The sequence below is a fragment of the Pongo abelii genome, chromosome 1 (assembly GCF_028885655.2).
Source record: "Pongo abelii isolate AG06213 chromosome 1, NHGRI_mPonAbe1-v2.0_pri, whole genome shotgun sequence".
Taxonomy (NCBI): Eukaryota; Metazoa; Chordata; class Mammalia; order Primates; family Hominidae; genus Pongo; species Pongo abelii.
Genome location: NC_071985.2, coordinates 206,080,463 through 206,102,838, shown reverse-complemented (window position 1 = coordinate 206,102,838; position 22,376 = coordinate 206,080,463). Strand labels below are relative to the sequence as shown.

The 22,376-nt window shown below is 57.5% G+C and overlaps 1 protein-coding gene across 9 annotated transcripts in view; it reads right to left on the bottom strand.

Moving 5' to 3' along the window:
* The window catches only part of AHDC1 (AT-hook DNA binding motif containing 1), a 69,786-nt gene that overhangs the window by 22,533 nt on the left and 24,877 nt on the right, over positions 1-22,376 (bottom strand). For 6 of the 9 annotated variants that reach the window (XR_010136451.1, XM_054539132.2, XM_054539139.2 and 3 more), the window contains exons 3-4: positions 1,796-1,973; positions 1,396-1,620 (exon numbers count right to left, since the gene is read on the bottom strand). The gene's annotated coding sequence lies outside the window, so the exon portion shown is untranslated. Of the gene's footprint in view, positions 1-1,395; positions 1,621-1,795; positions 1,974-2,586; positions 11,725-22,376 lie in introns of those variants that run through there. The other 3 variants (XM_063714071.1, XM_054539147.2, XM_054539152.2) reach the window with 2 other exon arrangements.

The following is a 22,376-nucleotide window of genomic DNA, read 5'->3' as shown; positions in this document are numbered from 1 at the left end:
TAGGTGTCCCCTTGGAGCCACTGATGCCCCCAAGGGGAGCTGGCCCTGCCCCGCCCCCTGGGGCCATCAGGGCCCCCCCACAGCACAGCACAGCACAGCACTGCACACCCCACCCCACCCTACCCTCAGCCACACAGAGCTCCTTTGTGCAACCCTCGCCCACCCTCTTCCTCCCTGGAGCGGGGCACCTGGCAAGCAGGTCTGCCCCAGAACCGCCCCCTGCCAGCCCCCTGCCCTGGGTGCCAGGTGTGCGGGCGCCACCGCCAGCTCTGGCTGGACCCGAGGGTCACCCTGCCGGCGGCCCTCCCTTCCTCCCTCCGAGGTCACCCAGGGACTAAGCTTCCCGCCCTGCTCCGCCCCCCTCCCCTCCTGCCCTTGGCCCTTCCAGACTCCCGTCCTTGTCTTTCCTTCTGTCTCCCGGAGGACTCCCCTCCTCCAGCCCCACTAGGCCCTCCCTGCAGCCTCTCACCCCCGCCCACCTCCTTCCCCAGAGAGCTCCTTGTTCCACGCCCCCCCCTCCCCGCCCAGGTCTGAAGAACTCCTCCTCCTGGAAAGTTGCTGCTGGAAAGGAAGTGACTTCAGCGATTTGGCCACAAGGCTGGGCACTGCTGAGCCCAGCTCAGCTCAAGGCTTGCCCAACCCACCTCCAAAGCACAAATGGAGCCACATGTGCACATCACTCCCACTGTGCACCCAGAACCCTGAGCACACACTTAGCCAGTGTACACACAGATCCCCGTGTGCACACACCATACCATCGCAGCGTATTCAGATCTTGTCTATACACACATCTCTCCAGTGTACACTAGCACCCTTGCACACACGCCATCCAGTGTGGCACACACAGTATCCCCACACCTGCCCAGTACACACCCAGAATCCTGCATATTCATACTTCCGTGTACCACATACACAGCCCTTGAACACTCCCCAGCCCAGTCCACTTACAGAACTCTTGTATATTACCCCATGTGCATGGAAGGACAGAGCCCTCCACACACACCTACTTGCACACAAGCTTGAGTGCCCTGTACATTTATATTCGGATATACACAGCCTCGCATCCTCCCACAGCTGTACCTCCCCACCCTTACAATCCCAGGAGACTCCACCCCCAGACCTCAGGCCCCAGGAATGCTCCTTTGGAAGTTGGGTGGGGTCCCCAGGCAGGCTCAGCTCTAGGGAGCTTCCTGGAGCCGCAGGCTTCATGTGTCAGTTCAGGGAGTTGCCTCTGCAAGGCAGGGCAGCTTCACCTGGCTCTGCAGCTCCTGAGCCTGGGTGGGCTAACCTGGGCCAGGAGTAGGGAGGTGGGTCCTGCCACTGCCCCCGCCCCCTCCCTGTCCTGCAAGGGCACCTTAGCATACCTGGGCTACCCAGGCCCTCCCAGCACCTCACCTTGGCCTCCCAGTTCTCTGCTTCCACAGACTCCGGTAGAGAGGTGTCCTGGGGGGTCAGCAGCTGCACACATCAGGCACTCTGGTTTCCACCTCTGCCCTGAGTCCTGGTCATTGTCACAACCCCTTTCTCCTCCCAGTTCTCTCAGGTCATCAAGGCGCAGGGAAGAGTCCTCAGGCTAGGAGGTAGGACTCACTGTATATCCATGAGCCTCAGTTCCCCTTTCTGGATAATGGGGAGTTTGAGTAAATGTTGGGTTAATATGTTTTGATTCTGTAAAGAAGCTCTTTTTGACCTAAGCTGGGAGGGGATCCCTGTTGGGACTGGGAGGCAAGTTCCCCTGATCCCCACTTCCTGGGGGTGGCCCAGGCCCAAGCCTGACTTCCCTGCACACTGTTACCTGAGCAGGCTGCGCAGATAGGCCGGGCTCAGCACGAAAGGCCTGTCTTCATCAGCATCTCCAGGGTGGTCTCTGCAACAGCCTGAGCGTCGCCCCGCACTCGGGGCCCTCTGCACACGCTCAGCTGGGTGGGCTCTGGGGTCCAGGCCGATGGGTTGACAATCAGGCAAGCTCCCATCTGTGGAAGCAAACATAGCACCACAGAGATGAGCATGGACACAGGGTAAGCCAGCCAGACAGCAGGGTGCAGAGGGACACTGAGCCAGGAAGCTCTCCTACATGGAGTCCCATCCACCTCCAACCTCATCCCATTATCCCACCAGGGAACTGTGAGACTCTTCTCTTTTTTTGAAAAAAAAAAAAAAAAAGAGAGAGAGAGAGAGAGAGAGAGAGACAGGGCCTCATCTCGTTTTGTGGCCCAGGTTGGAGTGCAGTGACATGATCATAGCTCACCGCCACCTTGAATTTCTGGGCTCAAGTGATCCTCCCACCTCAGCCTCCCGAGTAGCTGGGGCTACAGGTGTACACCACCATGCCTGGCTTTTTTTTTTTTTTTTAATTTTTTGTAGGGACAGGGTCTCACCATCTTGCCCAGGCTGGTCTCGAACTCCTGGGCTCAAGCAATCCTCCAGCCTCAGCCTCCCAAAGTGCTGGGATTGCAGGTGTGAGCCACTGCGCCAGCCAAACCCGTTTCTTGAAACCCCAGGCTCCTACTGAGAAGCAATGTTTTTGCACATCTATGGACACACATGCATATACATGCACATACACTATAGTGGAAGGAACCTGACCTTTGGGAGTCAGACAGTCCTTGGCTCAACCTTCATAACTGTGTGACTCTGGGCAAGTCAGTTAACTTTTCTGGCTCTCAGTTTTCTCATCTATAAAATGGGATAAGTGAGATCTTATGAATGGGGAGGAACATCTGGGGAAACTATAATGCAAAGAAGTTATTGACAATGCAGGTGTGAGAGGTGCTGTTCAGAGTGATGGTGGATGCGAATTTCCACAAGGGTGTATATGCAGCTGGCGTTTACTTATCTCCATCAGTAACTAGTTATGTCTCTTGTTTTCTTTAATAACCATGGCCCTCCTCACCACCCCCCTGCTTCCTGCCCATTTGTCTGCCTCCTCGAGGTCTGTACTGGAGCCCAGAGGGGGTCTGGGAACCAGGCCTCACGGACTGCTTACAGGTTCTGGTTGCCTGGGAATTTGTATGTGTGTGATCGAGATTCTGCCTGTGCAAATGCATATCTGTCAAGGCTCAGCTGTCTGGGTAAATATACCTGTATGTGGGTTCCTGGGTCTATTTAGCCTGTTCGTGTGCTTCTCTGTATTTCTGTATGTCCGTGTGGGTACATGTGGGCTTAAGCGTGTCCATGTGTGGGATCACGCGTTTGCTCAGTTGTGGCTGCTGTGGTCAGCTGTGTGTGTGTATGTGTGAGGCCAGCTCAAGTGTGTGCCTGGATTTGGTGTCTTCAGTCATACATATGGGTATGTGCACTTTTCACGTTTCTTTCTATTCGTTTGTGTGTGTGTGTGTGTGTGTCTAGCTAAGCCTGTTTGTGTGTGAGGACACAGGGGCGCATGTGTGCCTGTGTGTAGCCAGGTGAGCCCAGCTGTGGCTGGGTGTGAGCATGCCTGGGTGTGCACACACTCTGCCTGGCTCTCTGCATCTCGCTGTGTCAGGAGCCAAACCGGCTCCTGCCTGTCTCAGAGCTCTCTGGATGTGTGTTTGGCGGGGGGTGGGGGCGTGCGGCTGATCCTCTGCTGTCCCTGCAGGTTTCCAATCTCGAGGCCTGTGACTGCAGGCACTGGTGTCACCATGGATCAGTGTTGCCTCCCTCCCACCTCTGCCTTTCTCTGGGTTTTCAGGGTCATGGTGCGGCAGTGTGACTGGCCACAGTGTCCCTGTGGGTCTTTTTCACCATGGGTCAGTATGTGTGTGTCCATGCATGTGTGGATTTGTGTGACCTTATTGTGTGTCTGTGTACCATGGCGTGTCTCTGTGTATGTCAGTGGGTCCTTGTGCTATGTCATTGTATGTTTGTGCCAGTATGGCCGTGTGTCAGCGTCAACATGTGTGAGCAGGTCTGTGTGCCATAGTGTCTCAGCACAACGGTGCCCCAGTGTTTGTGTAGTACCTTTGTGAAGGGCTCAGTGTGTGAGTGCGTGTGCGCATGCATGTGAGACACCCTTTGTGAGACGGTGTGTGTATGTCTGTGTCACTGTGTTTGTGTGTGCCTGCTTCTCTTTTCCCTCCCTCTCCCTCCCTTCCTCTCTCTCTCTCTCTCTCTCTGTAGGAGCCAGACAACTCCCCAAGCCTGGATTAGGGACAATTTATCCACAGGCAGAGAAGGAGAATTCCAACCTGCCAGAGCCTCCCTCCTCTGATCTGTCCCCCCTTTCCCTGTGGTTGGGTGGGCACAGAAACACAGCCCGGCAGCTCCCAAGCCCTTGAGGAGCCCCCACCTTTGCAGCTCCCCAGAGGCCTAGGAGGAAGGAAAAGATGGAAATCTGGGTGGCCCTAGAGCCCTCCAGTGGGGGTAGATTGGCTGCCCCCCATTCAGGCCCCCACAGCTCGGCTCATCTTGGCCCTGTTTTCCTACATATGGTGGTGGTGGGTGGGGGGAGTCTGCATGGGGTCTGCCTGGCCCTGAGGGTTGGGGGGACTTCAGGAGCAAAGCTGCCCTCAGCCCCTCCACAACCTGATACTCCCCAGCAGATAAGTCAGGCCCCCACCCAGTGTAAATGAACTTCCAACAGTGCCCACACAGGCTGGGGGAGCCGCTGGGAGGCAGAGGACAGTGTGGTGGGGGGAATGCTGCATGGAGGGGTGCAGGGACTGGGCTGGGACTAAGGCTCCCTTCACGGTGCTCCAGGCGCAAGGCAGAATCACATGTTTCCCATTAGCTGCTCTGGCCTCCTTGTTCAGGGGGTGTTGGCTGGGGGAGATTTGTTCTGGTTGCAGACACCAGCCGAGACCACACAAGAGAGAGAGAGGAAAAGACAGAGAGAGAGAGCGTGCCAGAGGGAGAGAGGAAAAGACAGAGAGGAAGAGGGAGAAACATACACAGGGAGACACAGAGACATGGGGAGAGAAACAGAGACAGAGAGACAGAGAAAGACAGAAACTGGGAGATGGGCACGCAAAACACAAAAGCAGAGACGGACTGGTGATGAGGGGCTCATGGAAGAAGGGAGATGGAGAGGAAGGTAGAGAGAGGCGGGTGAGACCTTGTCAGAGGCTAAAGGGAGGGGGTAGCTCAGGCCCAGAGTGAGTCTGAGGCCAGTAAGGACCAAGGAAGAGCCCCAGAAGGGAGAGGGGCACGGGGGAAGCGAGCCAGGCAGAGATGGGAAAGGCAGGAGACAGCAGGGACCAGGGATTTCTGCAGGAGCCTGAGAAAGAGGCAGTGAGGCAGAGGCAGGGTGGGCCGGGGAGAAGGGCCGAGGCGAGGCCTGTGTGGGCAGTAGACAGGCCAGAGCTGGGATGTGTGGGCAGGGGGAGTGGACGCGCCCGAGCTGGCGGGGCGGGGGCGGCCAGCGCGCTGAGGCTCTCGCCTCCTGACCCCCGAGCCTGGGAGAGATAACAGGCCCGAATAGTGCTGACTTGCGGTTCAGAAATCCAATATCCTCCCCGGTGCACTGATCGACTACCTGAGCTCCCGGCCCGCGCAGAGCTGCCCCGATTAATCCTGCGGCTCCACAGCCTTAATTAGTTTAACAGTTTCAGGGGCAGGAGAGACAGGAAATAGGGTCCCCAGGCCCTCAGGGACACAGCCCCCTGCCCCCCATGCAAACCCTGCCTTGGTGCCCCACCTCACAGACACACACCTGTCCTGGCCCTAAAGGCCCTTCTCCACATCATCTGAAGAATGCTGGGTCCCTCCCCCTGGGGAACAGTCCCACGGACTGACATATGGGTGAGGGTAGATCACGCGGGACTGAGCACCCCCCAGTCTCCACTTGTCCCTCTGCTCAGGGCCCCAAGCATTTCCTCTGGCCAGCCCTTTGGGGCTCTGTGGTCTGCATGGGAAGGCCCCGCCAGCTGCCAGCCCCATATCACCAGGCAACATGTCGTCTCTTTAGAGTGAGACACGAGCTCCCAAGTTACTGACAACTTCCCAACAGCATGAGAGAATCACACATGCCACTCCCCACAACAGCCTGCGATGGGCACATGGTGACATCTCACACACACAACAGCCAGAGACAGGCGCACAAGTTGGTGACAATCCTCCTAACGGGATGAACTAAGCACATAACCTGTCGCTTCCTCCAAAGCATGAGATGGGCACACCTGACACACCCTCGACAGCATGGGGCAGGCGTCTGTCACCCCTCACAATGGCATAACTGACACGCAACCAGGCACCCCCACACCTACTAATAGGATGTGAATGCACAGAGAACCTGTTACACAGCTGACCAAGACACACACGCACGCACGCACGCACGCACGCACACACCCATGCAAAGAACCTGTCACACAGCTGACCAAGACACACACACACACACACACACACACGTGGGACAAGTCCTATCTTCCAGGTGTGAGGAAGGCATGGACCCCTCCACCCACCACACAGCATGAGGCAGGGACACAACCTCGCCCCTGCCTGGGAATCCTCCCAGCAGACTGTGGGATGGGTACACAACATGTCACCTCCCTGGCTGCCTTGGACAGGTGACAGCCCACCTCACCCCTCCCCCATCACTGTCACCAGCCTGGGTGGTGCTGTCCCTCTGCCTGCAGAGGCGTCACAGCTCACAGGGCATGAATGTCACCCCAGCACTGCCAGAGCCGGGCACAGCCACACATTGCCCCAGTGACAAACACCACTGGCCCCATAGGAGGTGAAGGCACACAGGGCTCTGGTGTGACCTTGGTCTCTGGACACCAGGAGGGGAGGTGCTGTGGCTTCCCGCCCAGTGGCGGGTGCTGGGGGAGAGGAGTGCCGGGGAGGAAGCTGCCTGGACACACTGACTACCTGGAAATGCCACCTCCCCCAGCCCCCACTCCACTCCATTTCTTATTCACTGTAGTTGTGTATCTAGGGAGGGGGCTGAATGAGTGCTGGAGGGAGGGCTGTCCTGAGGCGCTGTTACTATGAGACTGCTTAGAGATCAGTGGGGAGTAGGGCGGTTAGGGGTTGCTATCACCATGTGCTCAGTGGGGAGGGTATGGGATAATGGCTTGAGACCCCCACAGCTTCCAGGGGAGCCCTTCTTCCTTACAAAAGCCCCCTCTCCAAACTTCAGGCCACAGAGCTGGGGACAAGGAGGCCAAAGTCCAGGGACATGACTCACCCAGGGAACAGGCCCAGCCTGCTGGCCACAGTGGTGAGGGAGGCCAAGAGCCAAGAGGCCCGGGTTCCAGTCTGAGCTCCTCCAGGGCCAAGCTGGGTGACCTTGGAGCAGCAGCTCAGCCTCTTCGGCTTTGGGGAGGCGGGGAAGGGGCCGCAGTGAGAGAAGTGCCAGGGTAAGAAGAAGCTGAAGCTGGAGACCAGCAGGCAGCGAACTTCAGGCCACAGAGGGCTCCAGCCCCGCTCCCCTGCTCCCCTGCTTCCTCACAAGGAACCTCATCTCCCTCATCTGTGAAATAGAGACAAGAGTGCCAGCCTCACGAGACAAGGTAGCATAAAGTGGGCCGCTCCTCAAGACATGGGAAGCTTCTGATTGAAGAGAGGGAGAAATAGACTAAGAGACTTGCCCAAGCCACAGAGCAAATTAGGATCAGCTGAGCTCAGCCTCCATCTCCTGGCTCCCCACCTGGAGCTGTTTCTTTAAGACTGCTTGGAGGTCAAGTTTGGAGGGGGACAGGGGAGATGTTGGGGTGTTGTTGGATGCAGTGCCTCCCTGCCGCCCAATGAAGACCAACGAATCTGACAGGACTCCACCATACCCTACCTTTACCCTAAACCCCACTTGGCCCAAAGCCTGGACAAGAGGAGTGGCTCTCAGGGGAGGGAGGCACCCAACCTCCCACCCCATCATGGCCAGCAGCAGCACCTGGTGCTCGGAAGGACTACAGGATCTGAGATGTCAGTGTCTAGGGCCCCTCGTTTTACAGGAGCCCAGAGAGGGAAAGGCCTAGCCTGAGGTCACACAGCATGACAGCAGAAGAGCCTAGAGTCCTGGCCAGGGACAGCCTCAGAGCAGAGTCCCTCTAGCCCCTGGGGGTGGCTGGAGCTGGGGGGCCCTGGGGGACTGAGTAAAGCGTGGCGACAGATGGCCTGCCGAGGCAGCGGCGATCTGGGCGGCTGGCAGGCATGCTCGCTCCCGCGCAGGGAAGCGGCTAATTTTAGCTGAGGCCTCGATGCCAGCTTTGTTCCCCCCACCCACCCGCCGAGGGGGCCCAGCATGCCTTGCGTGCAACCTGCCTCCCCCAGGCACCCCTACTCCCCCGCCTGGCCCCTTGGTGAGTAGTGCCCAGACCCCAGGATCCTAGAACGGTCTGCCTGACCAGGCCTCACCACACCCAGAGGTGAGGCCTGACTCCCCTACCCCAGGGCCTGTTTGCCCACGACTCCAAGCTCATTCCATGAAGAGGGGCGAGAGAGGAAGGACAGAGGCCACTGCCCAGACTGGGAGGGCGGGCCAGACAGCAGGGGCTGCCAGTCTTGAGGGGAGGCGAGGCACTGTCCTCCACCCAACCCTTAAGGAGACAGGACCCTGATTCCACCCATGCCCTGGACAAACATTCTGTCTGGTGTCCCCCGGCGCTGGTGAGCAAGGGGCGGGAGTCACTCTAGTCTTTCCTTGTTCCTCATAACTTTGAGTTTGTTCCAGGAACTCAAAGCACTTTAAAGAAGTCAGACATGAAGCAAGGATAGTATCCCTATACCATCTGGGGAAACTGAGGCATAGTCTGAAATTGCCATCATTTTAGCAAGGGAAGGGACAAATCCCAAGAATCAGTGAGGCCTGTTCTCTAGAGAGCTTCTTGGGCCAGTTTAGCTCCTGGAACTATCTTCTGTTCCTACCCTGGGCTAGTGGAAGGTAGACTAGATGGATGGAGCCCATCCCCTAAAACCCTGGAAAGGCAGACTCACACTCTTGTTTCCTGGTGCCACACTCTCTGCAGGCTCTTCAACCTTGCACCCTCCATTTCAGGTTCAACCATATAAGCCCAGTGGGGCTTCCAGGACATCTGGCCCCTACTAAAAAGAGGGATCCTTTGGGGTGACTCTGGAGCCCCGCCCCCTGCACCAGCTCCCCAACCTTCACAGGCCTGGGAAGGAAACAACCTGGTAGGAAATAGAGTAAGGAGACCTGAAAGGCCCAGCTCTGAAAGAAAGATATGTATTTAGAAGGAGAAAGTCAGAAGAAAAGACAGGGGGCGGGAGAAATCAAGGCAGAGATTCAGATCCAAGAAGAGAGACAGAAAGACGAAGGACACTGAGGCAAGAGAAACAGGGCAGAAAGAGGCGGAAGGAGAAAAAGATCTGGAGGGAGGGGGCGAGAGCCAGAGACGGAGAGAGAGGGCGACCATGCCAGAGGAAGGAAAACAGCAAAACAGAGACTCAGGAAGAGAGAGAGATGAGGAAGAAAAAGACAAAAGAGAGAGACAGGCAGGATGATGCAGAGACAAAGACACACGCACAGGGGGGAAGAGATGGAGACGGAACCTGAGGAGTCTGTACAGACAGGCGGAGGCACAGAGCACCAGTGACCCGGGAGCCGGAGACAGATAGAGGGACTGACACACCCAGAGCCCCACAGCGACAGTCGGAGGGTGAGACACACTCAGATGGGGTGGGAAGAGGGGGTGACACTAAGTGTTAGAGTGTGGGGGGAACAGCAGGAGGAGGCAGAGGTGAGGAGGGAGGGGGGAGGGGGAGGAGGAGGAGGAGGAGGAGGAGGAGGAGGGATGTCATTGCCAGAACTGGGGGGGGACAGAGGACAGAAATGGAATGTGGGTCTGGGCATGAGGCTCACAGATGCATCGGCTCTGGTTTCAGCTGGGGCAGTTGGCTGCTAGGGTGGGGAGAAGAAGGAGCAGAGCTGTCGAGGGAGGGGGGCCTGTTGCCATGGAGGCGGGCACGGCAGGGGCACAGTCTGCTGGCACTTGGAGCTCTGGGCATGGTAGGGGGCTGACTGAGGGGGAAAGGCAGGGTAAGGAAGAAGCCTCGCCCCTGCCCTCGGGGCTCTACCAGGAAGAAAGTTTCCAGAGAGCCACAGAGATGCTGGGAGTGGAGCACGGCTCTGGGCCCTGCCCAATCCTAGGGAGGCTGTGGAGGGTGCACTGCTCTCCAGGCCATCTGTGGGCATCCCAGCTTCCTGCGTGCGCCTCAGGCTGGCCCTGGGGACCCTCCTCCTCTCTGTCCCCTCCAGTCTAGCTGAAGATCCTGCATGCTGCTGCTTGCTGCCACTGCTGCTTGCAGGGAAGCAGCAAGATTGTGAATTCAGGATCTGTAATCCTAACGCAGAGCCCAGGCCTACCGGGCTCCAGTTGCCAAGGCGACGGCGGGTCAGAGGGCAGCGCGGGGCGCCCGCTCCTCCAAGTCAGAATCCCAATTGTTAAAGCCCAAGAATAAACAGCTGAAGCGGCCGTCGGGGGGCCGGGAGGGGGGCTGAGGTCTGCATCGGCTCAGTGTGGTGTTGTCAAGCGAGATGTCACTAATTGTCTGAAGGAACAGGCTGAGGCAGCTCTTAACTGCTTCCGTGCCACCGGAGACACCTTGGCTGCCTGGCCCCATCCCTGGGGCCTCCCAGCATTCCACCAGGCCAGGCTGTTGGTGGGGGCAGTGCTGGCCCAGCATAATCCCGGCCTCCCTCGCACTGCACTGAACCCCACATACTTGTGGCTCCTAACCCTCCTCTTTGCTCAACTTGGAACCTCCCACCTGCAAGCTAAATCATTATGTCCCCAACACAAGCACCCTGAAATCACTGGGCCCACAATACTCCTTGTAGCCCAGAACTGCCCCTTTGGCTTGCAAAAGCCCTCCCAGCTCCCCCAACATCTCTCCCTCTTCCCAGAAGTTGGGGTTCTCATCCAGATTTGTGGATTGCAGAGGAAGGTAGGCCTAGGGCTCTTCCAATCTGTGGGGAGGGACAGGGAAGGGCAGAGGCCTCCTATGGGGAAAGGTGAGGCCTAAAGCAAGTCTCTGTGCAACTCCCTGCTCTTAGTCACACACCTGAACCAAAGGCCTGAAGAAAGCTGGGAAACCTGGTTTCCAGCTTTGATGCTCCTATCTCCTTGCTCTGTGTGACTCTGGATGCAGTGGTGGCTATTCTGAGGCGGGCCCGTGTCTGTAACGCCTGACCAGAGGCACACCCAACCCTGTGGGTGAGAAGGGCCCGATAGTACAAGGTGGACAGCCCGCAGAAATGCAGCCGGTAAGCCGTTCCATGGAGCAGTGTGGGGTACACTGAGCAAACTGCTCAGTGGATGGCAGCCAGCGCTGGCAGTAGTGCTGGTACTGCCCTTAACTACAGAGGGCCCTAGAGGGTGCAGGTAATCAGAAAAGATCGGAGGGTAGGTTCTGGGAAGGCTTCCTGCAGAAAGTGGTACTTGGCAAGATCTTGGGGCAGGTGGGCAGGAAGGTGGAGCACTCCAGGAGAGAGGTCTTGTGAGGAGCTTCACGGGAGCAAAGCAGCTCGGTCTCAGGTCGCTCGCGTGTTCAGCCTCTCCCAGACTTGGAAGGGCGAGGCCTTCAACGGTCTCCCCGCCCCTTAGGCCGGCCCTGCCTTTTCCTCCACCTCCCGCCGACTCCACCCACTGCGCGTCCCGAACACCAGGAGCGGTGCCGGCGAGGGGGCGGGCCGCGCGGGCCGGGCTCCCGGAGATTGGTAGCACCTGGAGTGATGTCGATAGGGGCGGGGTCGGGGCTTCGGACACGCCCTCTTCCCCGGGCCCTCTTCCCCGGACCCTTTCCCCCGGCCACGGCGCGGGTCCCCGGGAGGGGGCGCTCCGTTCGCTGCGCCCCTCAGGTGGGGGCTTGCGGCGGGGCGGGCCGGGCGGGGGCGCTCTCCGTGGGCGGGGAGCTGGGCGCGGAAACAGGGGATCCCCCAGAGAGCGCCCAGCCCAGCCTGGGGCTGGACGCGTACAAAAGGCGACTTGTTCTTTCTCGGGATGCCTGCGCCTTCTCAAACATACCTACAGCCGCACTCCAGGGACAGCTACACCCACATAGCCGCACAAAGCCTGCCAGGGTGGGGCGCGGGGGGCTGGCGAAAGCCCCAGAAGTCGGCCATAAGAAGAGCCCTGCCCCGAACCCCCCCCCACTTGCCACATACTCAAAGCCCCCTCACCCCATCCCACCCCAAATCATCTGGATACTACCCCCCCCATCACCCAGTGCGCAGCCCTGGGGACACTGACACAGTCACATTCTGGAAACTGCCTTCTCCCTCATATGGTCTATAGCTCACCAACCCCTGCTCTGGAGTCAGACTGCCAGCTGCAATCCTGGCTCCACACTGTGTGTGACCTTGGCATCCAATAAGGCTTGTTAAGGTTACTTTTTACTGAGCACTTACTCTCTGCCAATCCTCATCATCACCCTACGTGGTGAGTACTATTAGTCTTATTTTGTAGACGGGGGAACTGAGGCTCGGGTAAAATAGCCTGCCTAAGACGGGCAAGGATTTGAACCCCATGTTCTTCCATGTCGCATCATCTCAGCCTTCCATCACACCACCTTACACCCTAGCACCCCACCACACACACAACCGCAGACAGCAAAGCCATCTATCTCAGAGTTGAGGTGTAATTCTCCACCCCAAACATATCTCGCTGTCACAGTCTAGTACCAGGCGGGTTCTCTCACTACTCAGTGTGTTTGGGGAAGGGAGGAGCGTCTCCTACCTCTAAGCTTCCCCAGCCCTGATGCTGGCCGTCAGGAGTCAAAAATGGGGCAGCGTGACAGCAGGGCCAGAACAGGCTACCTCTAACCTTTCCAGCAGGCTCACCTCCACCTCCCCTGACCCCCGGATGACAAAGCACTGCCATCTTGGTTGGGGCACCTGGCCTGTAGCTCTCTCTCTGACCCCACAGGCCTGGACCCTCCCCTAGCCCCCAACCCCTGCTGAGAACAAGTAGAAACAAACTCCTTCCTGGGGATGTCAAAGCACCTTTCCTGGGGGAGGCGGCACTGTGATGCCCTGAGTCTGGCTAGGGAGAAGGATCGGGTTACTCTTTCCCCAGCTGTGCCTAGACTCCCTGGAGCTGACCTTTCACCTCAGTCAGGCCAGGACCCAAAGGGGGCTGGAGTCCAGCCTTCACCTCCTGTTAACCCTCTGCATTCCTCATCTTTCCATTCCTGGGCCCCCAGCGGGTCTCAGGAAGCCCAGCCGGGCATGCCAACCTTTCCCTACCCTCCCATCCTAGGGTCTGGTTTCTCAGAGAGCTTTACAGAATGCTCCTCCCTGCCCCCTGCCCAAGCTGCCCTGCCGGGATCAGATACCTCCGCCCAAGCAGCTGAAAATGACCTGGGCTATTTTCGCTCTGGGATCACGTTGCAAACTCCCCCTTGAGCTGGCAGCTTCCCACACCCCTCCAGACCATCGCCCCCCACCCCTCATCCCTCACCCAGGGCTACTGACTAACAGGACAGGAGGGCTTTTAGAGACCACTGGCCTAAACCCTTCAAATGGGGATACTGAGGCCATGAGGAGTCAGGCACAGGGCTGGGCAAAGAACCAAGTTTCCTGGGTCCCCGCCCAGGTCTCTTTCTACTGTCTAGCACAGCCTGATCCATACCCTAGATCTCAAATCCTCTGACCCAGCCAAAAACCTAGCCAACCTCCCCTAAGCACCAGAAAGTCACACTGCAGGCTACCAACAAGTCCCTGAGCTGCCCTGCATGTCAGAAACTGCCTTGGCCACACTCTTCTCTTTGTTTAGAACTGGGACCAGGTCTGTACCTGTGTCACAGGCATGTGCACCACTGGAAGGTTTTAGGGGGTGCAAACTGGGAGGAAAGATAGGGAGATTGAAGCCTAGAGGAATGAGGAGATGGACTCAAGCTTCATGTATCTTAATACTTCCCAGCAGCCCCTTGCCCCAGCTTCTTGGCCCCCCCTTTCCATTCCTGCAAACCCAGCCCCCTCCAGGCCCCTGCCCCTGCCCCTCTGCCTCAAGCCTCAGCCCTCCTGGGCAGGAATGTGACTGGTCAGGTCTGAGCTGACCACATGAGTGGCTATAAGGTGACAGACCCCCCCTACTCTCCCATCCCCCCAGCCTGGGGGAGCTCACATACCAAGGCAAGGGGTGGGAGAGCTCCTTTAACCCTTTGCAGCCTGACTTTCAGGAAGAAAAGGCAGGGTAGGGTACTCTACTTCCTGTGGCCAGACCCAGTGTGGGCTGCCAGGTGGAGGGAGTGTAGGAAGAATCTCCTTTAGCGAGCGGGGGTGGAATGAGGGTATCCAGAGAGTCCCCACTAGTATTCTCTGCCACCCCAAATGTCCCATCTCATCTCCCATGCCATTTGGAAAAATAGTCATGAGCTGGTGCTGAGGGTGGAGAAGGAACCCCAACCTCAGGAACCCCTAGTCCAATGGGAGAAATACAACCCTGCCCTGGGGAGTCTGATGGCGGAGACCAGGCACAGAGGCAGGTTGGGACAAAGAGCCTGGAGCAGAGCAGAACCCTGAGCTGCAGCAGGAGGAGGAAGAAGCCAGGGCAGGAGCAGAACAAGTCAGGTGGGGTCAGACCGGACAGGCTTCCCGGAGGCCCCCTCGGCTCACAGCCCTCCCCCCAGGCTCTGGAATCTCGGGGGTCAGGGCTGAGGGACAGCCCCACCCCCTGCTCCCCTCAGGCTCAGGAATTCCACCAGCCAAGGAGAGGGGGGTGGCTGCTTCGGCCTCAGTCCAAGTTGGCTCCCACTGGACCGGGAACAGCAGCTCCTCCTCGGCCCCCTACTTCACCCAAGCCCTGGGGCTGGCCCCCAGCCCCCTCCCCTCCCCCTCCCAGGCTGGCATGGTGTGTGCCAGGCGCTGGCAGAAAACAAACCCGCCGGGGTGGGTTTGCAGGGAGCGGGGTAACCTTGACACAGTTGCGGCAGTCGCTAATGGCAGACACACACTCCGCCTGTTCTGGGGGGACTGTTGCCGTTGCTAGGAAACCAGCAGCCGCGTGAATGGAAATGGGTCAGTAAACCTGGGGAGAGATAGTGTGACACTCGAACCACTGCAGCTGCTCCAGCCCACACCGAAATCCCTCCTCTTCAATATTTATCACTCCCGCCTGGGCCCTCAGCTCCTGCCAGACCCTGCACCAGCCTGGCCTTCAGCCCCCCAACTCAAGGCCCGACAGGGGTGGGGGAGAAAAGAAATGGAGGGGGTTGCTTATCCATTTTGGGGGGTGGTCCAGACGGGGTGGAATTGGTTCTGGAGGAGATTGAACAGGAAACAGAGTCTAATCCCGTGGTGGGGAAGGGGTTAAAAGGTCAATTCACGCCTGTTCCTGACTTAGGCACCGTGGTAAAATTACCGAGTGAGGGGGCTTGAGGCTGCCTGCCTGCTTACCTGTGGAGGGACTGATTAAGACAGGAGACCTCCCTCCAGGTGTCCTGGGGCCCCCCCTCTGTACAAAGATAGAGGGGAAGAGGTACCCAAAACATGGCCAGGATTCACTCACAGCCTGAAAACACCACCGGATGGTCCCAGTACAACCTGACATCTGATAGCAGCCCAAATGGCCAGGAGCTGCCTACTGCCTTACAACACTGTTCTGGACAGCTACGCATCGTACCCCAGCCAGCCACACATGCACTGTTCAGAGGCCCTGACAACACCCCTACAGATACCCCCACAACAGTACATGACAACTCCAATTCCGAACAGTGCCACTCAGCTCAACATCCATAAACAACTGACAAACCCAGGCGCAGGCGAAACCACGCAGTGTGGGACTGTGCTGACTCCAGCCGCTTCCCCAGGAGGCTGGAGCCTCCCTGAGGAGCCTCTCCTGACCCAAAGCCCGGCTCTCTGCTTCATGGATGTTTCTTCCTCCCTCCCACTGCCAGCCTCCTTGTCCTGCACACACCTCAACACACTGCCCCTGCGATCACTCTTCTGGAGACACCATCCCACAGCTAGCTGCCTTGTGTGCCGCACCCCCATTCCCTGGAGGCTGACTGGTCACTGACACACACATTCCCTTCCCCTAGAAGCACACTGTCTCATAGCCCCGCCTGACACAAGCTCTTGTTCCTATTCACAGGCCTCTCCACAGACAACAGAGACCAAGGGAAGCAGCGGTGCCACTGGCTTGGGTGATATGCCCCCTCCATCCACCACAACCTCCACCAGTATCCCTGAAGGGTGTGTCTCAGGAAGGGAGGCATTCCAGCCTTCTGGGGGTGGGGTGGGGATACCTTGACAGGAATCTCCGAGCTGACTTGGTTCTCTGTGTGCACCTATCTCCTAGGATACATCAGTCAACACAGGCTTGGAGCCTGTCAGAGCTAGAAGGTGCCTTAGGGAGCCACTAATCCAACCTCCTTCGCTATGCAGGAGGAAGGAAACCAAGGCCCAGAGAGGGGAAGCAGCCTGCCTAACATCACACAGCCCAACTGCTGGTTGCCAGCCCCTTTTTCTTTCATAGTTTCCCAATGGGAGCCCTCTATGGGTGGGAGAGACACTGGGGAGTAGGGTACAGTTAGCCCAGGAAGGCTTTTCTGAGGCAGAGGGAGGTGGGACTGGACTAGTTGGGAGGGGAATCTGTAGTCCTAGAGAGGAGTTTATGAGAACTGCCCAGCAGTGCATCCAAAGCCGTGAGCACCTCACAGCCCTGGAATCTGGGCCACATAAATTTGGTGGGATCCAGGCTTTGCCAAAAAGAGCTGGTGGATGCTCATTCCTGCTCCACTTCCTATCCCAGGGCCCCAGAGAGCTGTCTCCCCAAACCAAAGGCAAGGGAAGGTTACACAGTTCCCTATACCTGGCCTTGAATGCAAGTTCCCTCTGTGGTCCAGGGCATCCCTGCCTTTTATTATTTACATAGATCTCTGCCAGGAAGCCTCTGCGATGCATGAGTAAAGAGGTGTTCTGCCAGGTAGTTTTTATTTCAACTCCATTTTGCAGAAAAGCAAACTGAGGCTCACAAGAGGTAGGGTAATTTGCTCAAGTTCACACAGACAACAAATGGGGCCTTGAGCTCCTTCCAGTACACCAGGGTCTTTCCCAGTGGACATGGAAGGCCAATCAAACAGGAAACAGGGAGAACTGGGGATAGGAGAGGTTGGGAGTTGACACAGGCCCAGGCCCAGCATCCTGGGCTAAGGAGGAGCCCCCAGGCATCTGAATTTGAATCTGGGTATCTGGCAGTGATAGAGTGAAAGGTCAGCAAGGAGATGAGAGGAAGAGGAAAGCAGAATTCCACCAGCCTCACAGCCTGCCTGGACCATCCCCTGGGGAGCCAGCCTGGAGCTCTCTGCCAGCCCCCACCCCACCCCCAGTGGAAGGCAAAAGGAGTACTGTGAGGAGACTACTGTGACAGAGACCTTAGGAAGTGAAATCTCACAGGCTTGGTGCAGGCGAAGGGAATTCAAATGTTTTGGGGGCTACCTCTATTCCTCAGGATGGGGCTGGATGTCACACAGGTGCCCTTCATTTCCCACCCTTACTATGTGCAGATGCTATGCTAATTGATTGAAATGTTGTGCAACTTTAAGCCCCACCACAAGGCCATGGCCTATCTAGTGTTATCTAGTTTTTCATGTGAGGAAAGGGAAACTCAGGAGTAAAAGGACTTGTTCAAGGTCACACAGCCAGCGAGTGGCAACCGTGGCACAGGTGAAGGGCGCCTATCCCGACTGCTTTTGTTTACCACGGTGAGAGTATGCTAGGTGGGGGCAGGAAACAGAACTGAACAGGGGCCACTGGCAGGGGGAGAAGGGTCCACCATCAGATGGGGAAGATGCCTGCTGAGTTGCCAAAAGGTTCATCAGTTTGCAGAGCACCAAATGGTGCTGGAAGGGAACAAAGTTGTGGGAAAGCGCCCCTTCCCCTCCCCAACAAAGGGCAGGGTAGACCTCTTTCCTTCCCCAACCCATAGTGCCAAGAGTGAGCCCTGAGAGGTCACATACCTACTCCTGGATTCTCAGGGCTCTTGTAAAAGAACGCCCCTCTCACCCCGGGGCTCTTCTCTGGACTCTGGGGCCTGCAAGGTGCAGAAATGCCCTCAAAGAAAGCTACTGTCGCCGTCGGGAAAATTATCCAGGATTTTCCCAGCACGTCTGCCCCCACGTCGGCTCCGCAGTTGGGAGGCGGGGCGGGGGTGCTGCATGCTGGGAGAAGACTGCCTTGCCTCCCTCCTAGCAGCCCTCAGATTCCTCTGGCTCGAGCAAGAAGCTCCAGTCCGCAGGCCCAGCACTTCTCAGGGCCCGAACAGCCCGCCTCCGAGTTTTCCCGCCGCCGCCGCCTCTGGGGCTACCTGGCAGGCTAAGCTGCCCACTGATCCCTGCCACCTCCGCCCCCCTCCCAGATGAGGCCGCAGAGTTTCTGGCTCCTGGAGGAGGTGACGGGCCGAGAGGGAAACCAGGCGGCTGGGGGAGGGGCGTTGCCTGCACCTGGCCCTTCTCCGCCGCGCAGGCCGGGAGGGGCGGGACTGGACCCCCGCCAGACCCGAAAAGAGAGGCCGAGGAGGCGAGGGGTGCTGTCTCCATCCCGCAGTCTGGGGCCGGGCGGCGAGGTCTGCCCCCACCACCCTCGCCGCGGAGGCGCCCCCTAGGGTCGGGCGCCAGGCGCCCCTGTCCGAGCTGCGCGCTTAGCTCGCTCCCCCGGCCGGCCGCGCTCTCCAGCTGCAGGAAATTCCAGAAGCTCTCCATCATCCCCGCGCAGCGCGCAGTCCGGGCTGCCAAGGCTCCCCGAAGGAGAGCCACATGCCGGCCGGCCGCGCGGCCCGCCCTCGGCCCCCACCCGGTCCAACCCGGCCGGGTAGCCACGTCTGGCCGGGCGGGGGCCAAGCCGGCCGCCCCTTCCCGCGCCCCGCGGAATGCGTGGCAGCCCAGACCGGGGGCTATTTTGAGCGGGAGAGGAGCGGCCGGGCCTCGGTGTTTTCGGCTTTTTCCTGGCCCCCGGCCCGCCAGGCCGGGCCCTCGGCTGCCCGCTGAATGGGGGCGGGGGGGGGGGTCACGTGGCGGGGGGAAGGGAGGGCCGTCGCGATCCGGGTCGGGCTCGGGCTCTGCCCCGGCCCAGGGACTGGAGACGCCCGGCAGCGGTCCGGACCTGCGCTCTCGGACGGGGCTGAGTAGCGGGGTTATTAATAGCGCGCCTGGCTCGGGCAGTGGCTCCAGGGCGCCCGCTACCTGCACGCCCCTCCTCCAGAGAGCACTGGCGGCCCGGCGCTCCCTCCGCAGCGGCGGACTGAGGCCTAACTGGATAGCGCCACCGTGAACCGGCGGCCAATCACAGGCCTCGATTTCCTTACCTGTAAACTGGGGATGAGCTACCCGGCTTTATAGGGTAGGTGCCATATAAAGGTTTTGTTTGCTGTGTGCCTCTCCTTGGGCAAAACGCTGTCACAATTGGGGGCCTCCGTTTTCCTTATTAAAATGAAGGGGTCTGAAAAGGCCCTCTGGAGGGAAAGCGTCCGGACATCTGAACAATGCGTTTTCACTGACCACCTATTTGTGCCTAACGACTACCCAATGGTCACTGCCAACATAGGGCACCTGCCCTGCATTATTAGCACGCGTTAACTCAATTATAAGGCCTCCATAAAGTAGGTAATATTATCCCCTTTTTGTTAATGAGAAAGCTGAAGTTCACGAAGGTTAAGTGACCCACCAAAGGTCACACAATGTCAGAGCCTAAAGTCAGAAAAACTCTGGTTCCAGAACCCGTTAACCACTGAACACAGTGTTCACCCTGACACAGGACAAGCATTGCTGCTTCCCTCCTCCCTTCCAGGCAGTCCCTGGGGACCCCTTCTGCTCTGGTCCCAGTTCCAGGCATGAGGGGCTGTTCTCAACAGCTCCACTGGGGCCATTCCCACCTCCATCTACCCATAGGGACGTGGGGGGATCACACCAGTGTCACCCTTACAACAGTGGAGGCTGCTTTTGGGCATGTGGTGACCCGTGACCCTGGCCCTGTCTAGGCACTGGCCATCCTAAGTCTAGCACCTCACACACACACATATATACAGTGCATCCCAGTGCTCACCGCCTGCCCACGCCCCCCAACGCCAGCACCCACAGTCATGACATGAACACAGAGACCAGTACCCTACCTTGCACTGGTGACAGCGCCCCTGTCACAAAGCCAGCAGCTTCAGACAGCATCCCTCAGCATTCTTCCTGGCTACTCTGTCCCTGTCCCTCACTCCCTCTCCAGTAGCTCGCAGTCCAAATCCCACAATGGATGGGGAAACTTAGGCCCAAGAGGAAGGGATGGGAGGACACAGTCATCCCTCCTGAGACCCGGGGATAGGATCATAAATGAGGAAAGAAAATTGCCTTTGGCTAGTTAATGACAGATGTGGGCATCCAATACAAACCATTCAGCTCCTGGTCGGTTGCCCCACTGCAGCCCTCTGAAATCTGTTCAGCTCCTGCCGTGCAGCAGCTAGAGGGGCCCCCAGGACAGGATTCTAGAAATGGGCACCAAGCTGGGACCAGAGTCCTAAGGACCACTCTCTGTTCCCAAGTGTCAGTCCCAGACTACTGGGCCCCTAGGTTTCACTAATCCATCAAATTCTAGACTCAGCCTAGCCTCAGAGCCATGGGGGCAGGGGCATCTGGGGGTGAGGGGAGATGGCATACAGGGGGAACAGCCTAGGACAGGGCTTGGAGCTGCTTCCTGCTCCCCCCACTCCCAAGCAAGGAAGCACAAAGGCTGGCAGGCCCCCCACTCCGCCCCGGAAACCTGGCAGTTTATTTCTGTCTCTGGGCCCCCTGTTTCCACAGAGTCAGTCCAGGAAGGCTGGCAGCAGCTGGCTTGGAGGGGTGGAGCTCCTGCTCTCTCAAGGGTCCAGCTGCCACCCTGCTCCCCTCCCCCTGACCTGCCAGGCCAGACGAGACCGAGGTGACACTGGGATAAGGGACAAGAACTGCGGGCCAGTGCTCAGAGGTGATACTGAATACCCTGAGAGGCCAGAGCCCCAACAGAGGTTCCACCTGAGGCCAGGAAGTCAAGACTCCAGGGGAGGGAACCCCTGACTCCCCAGCCCACAGCCCAGATGTTCTCCCAGGCAGTCAGACTACACCCAGTTCAAGTCTGCTAAGGGTGTAACCTCTGGCGAGTACAACCCTACTTGTTCCAGATTATTCTGGCTCATAACTCCTCTGGACCCTGGTCCCAAAGAAAAGCCTGTTTCTAAACCTGTGCTGTCCAACATGGTAGCCACTAGCCACATGTGACTGTGGCTAGTCAGAACTGGAATGCGCTGTAAGTACAAAATATACACCAGATTCTGAAGTCTTCATGTATTTTTTAAATGTAAAATACCTCATTAATAATTTTTATAATGCTTATACATTGAAATGATAGTACTTTGGATATATTGGGTTATATAAGATAAATTGTTGGTCCAGGCACAGTGGCTCATGCCTGTAATCCCACACTTTGGGAGGCCGAGGTGGGTGGATCACCTGAGGTCAGGAGTTCGAGACCAGCCTGGCCAACACGGTGAAACCCCGTCTCTACAAAAAATACAAAAAATTAGCTGGGCGTGGTGGCGGGCACCTGTAATCCCAGCTACTTGGGAGGCTGAGGCAGGAGAATCATTTCAACTCGGGAGGTGGAGGTTGCAGTGAGCTGAGATTGTGCCACTGCACTCCAGCGAGGGCAACAGAGCAAGACTCCCTCTCAAAAAAAAAAAAAAAAAAAGAAAGATAAATTGTTAAAATTAATTCCACTTACTTCCTTTTATGTCTTTTTACTATGTTTAACGTGGCTACTTGAAAATTTTAAATTACATATGTGGCTTCTCTTTTTTTTTTTTTGACATGGAGTCTTACACTGTCGCCCAGGCTGGAGTGAAATGGCACGATCTCAGCTCACTGCAACCTCCACCTCCCAGGTTCAAGCGATTCTCCTGCCTCAGACTCCTGAGTAGCTGGCATTATAGGTGCCCGCCACCATGCCCAGCTAATTTTTTGTATTTTTAGTAGAGACGGGGTTTTACTATGTTGGCCAGGCTGGTCTTGAACTCCTGACGTTGTGATCCACCTGCCTCAGCCTCCCAAAGTGCTGGGATTACAGGCGTGAGTCACCACACCTGGACACATATATGGTTTCTATTACGTGTCTACTGGATAGTCCTGTTCTAAAGCTTTTTTTTTTTTTTTTTTTTTAGACAGTGTCTGGCTTTGTCACTCAGGCTAGAGTGCAGTGGTATAATCACAGCTCACTGCAGCCTCAATCTTCTGGGCTCAAGCAATCCTCCCACCTCAGCCTCTTGCATAGCTGGGACTACATGCTACCATGCCCAACTAACTTTTTAACGTTTTTGTAGAGACAGGGCCTCACTACGTCGCCCAGGCTGGTGTTCTAGGTCTTGTGGGTTCTGGCTTTGGACTAAAGCTTTGCCTTCTCTGGATCAATATCTGTGTGACTTTAGCCCACTCACTTTCTCATATCTAGACCACAGCCTTATGTGTTAGTCTAAATCTCACCACCCCAC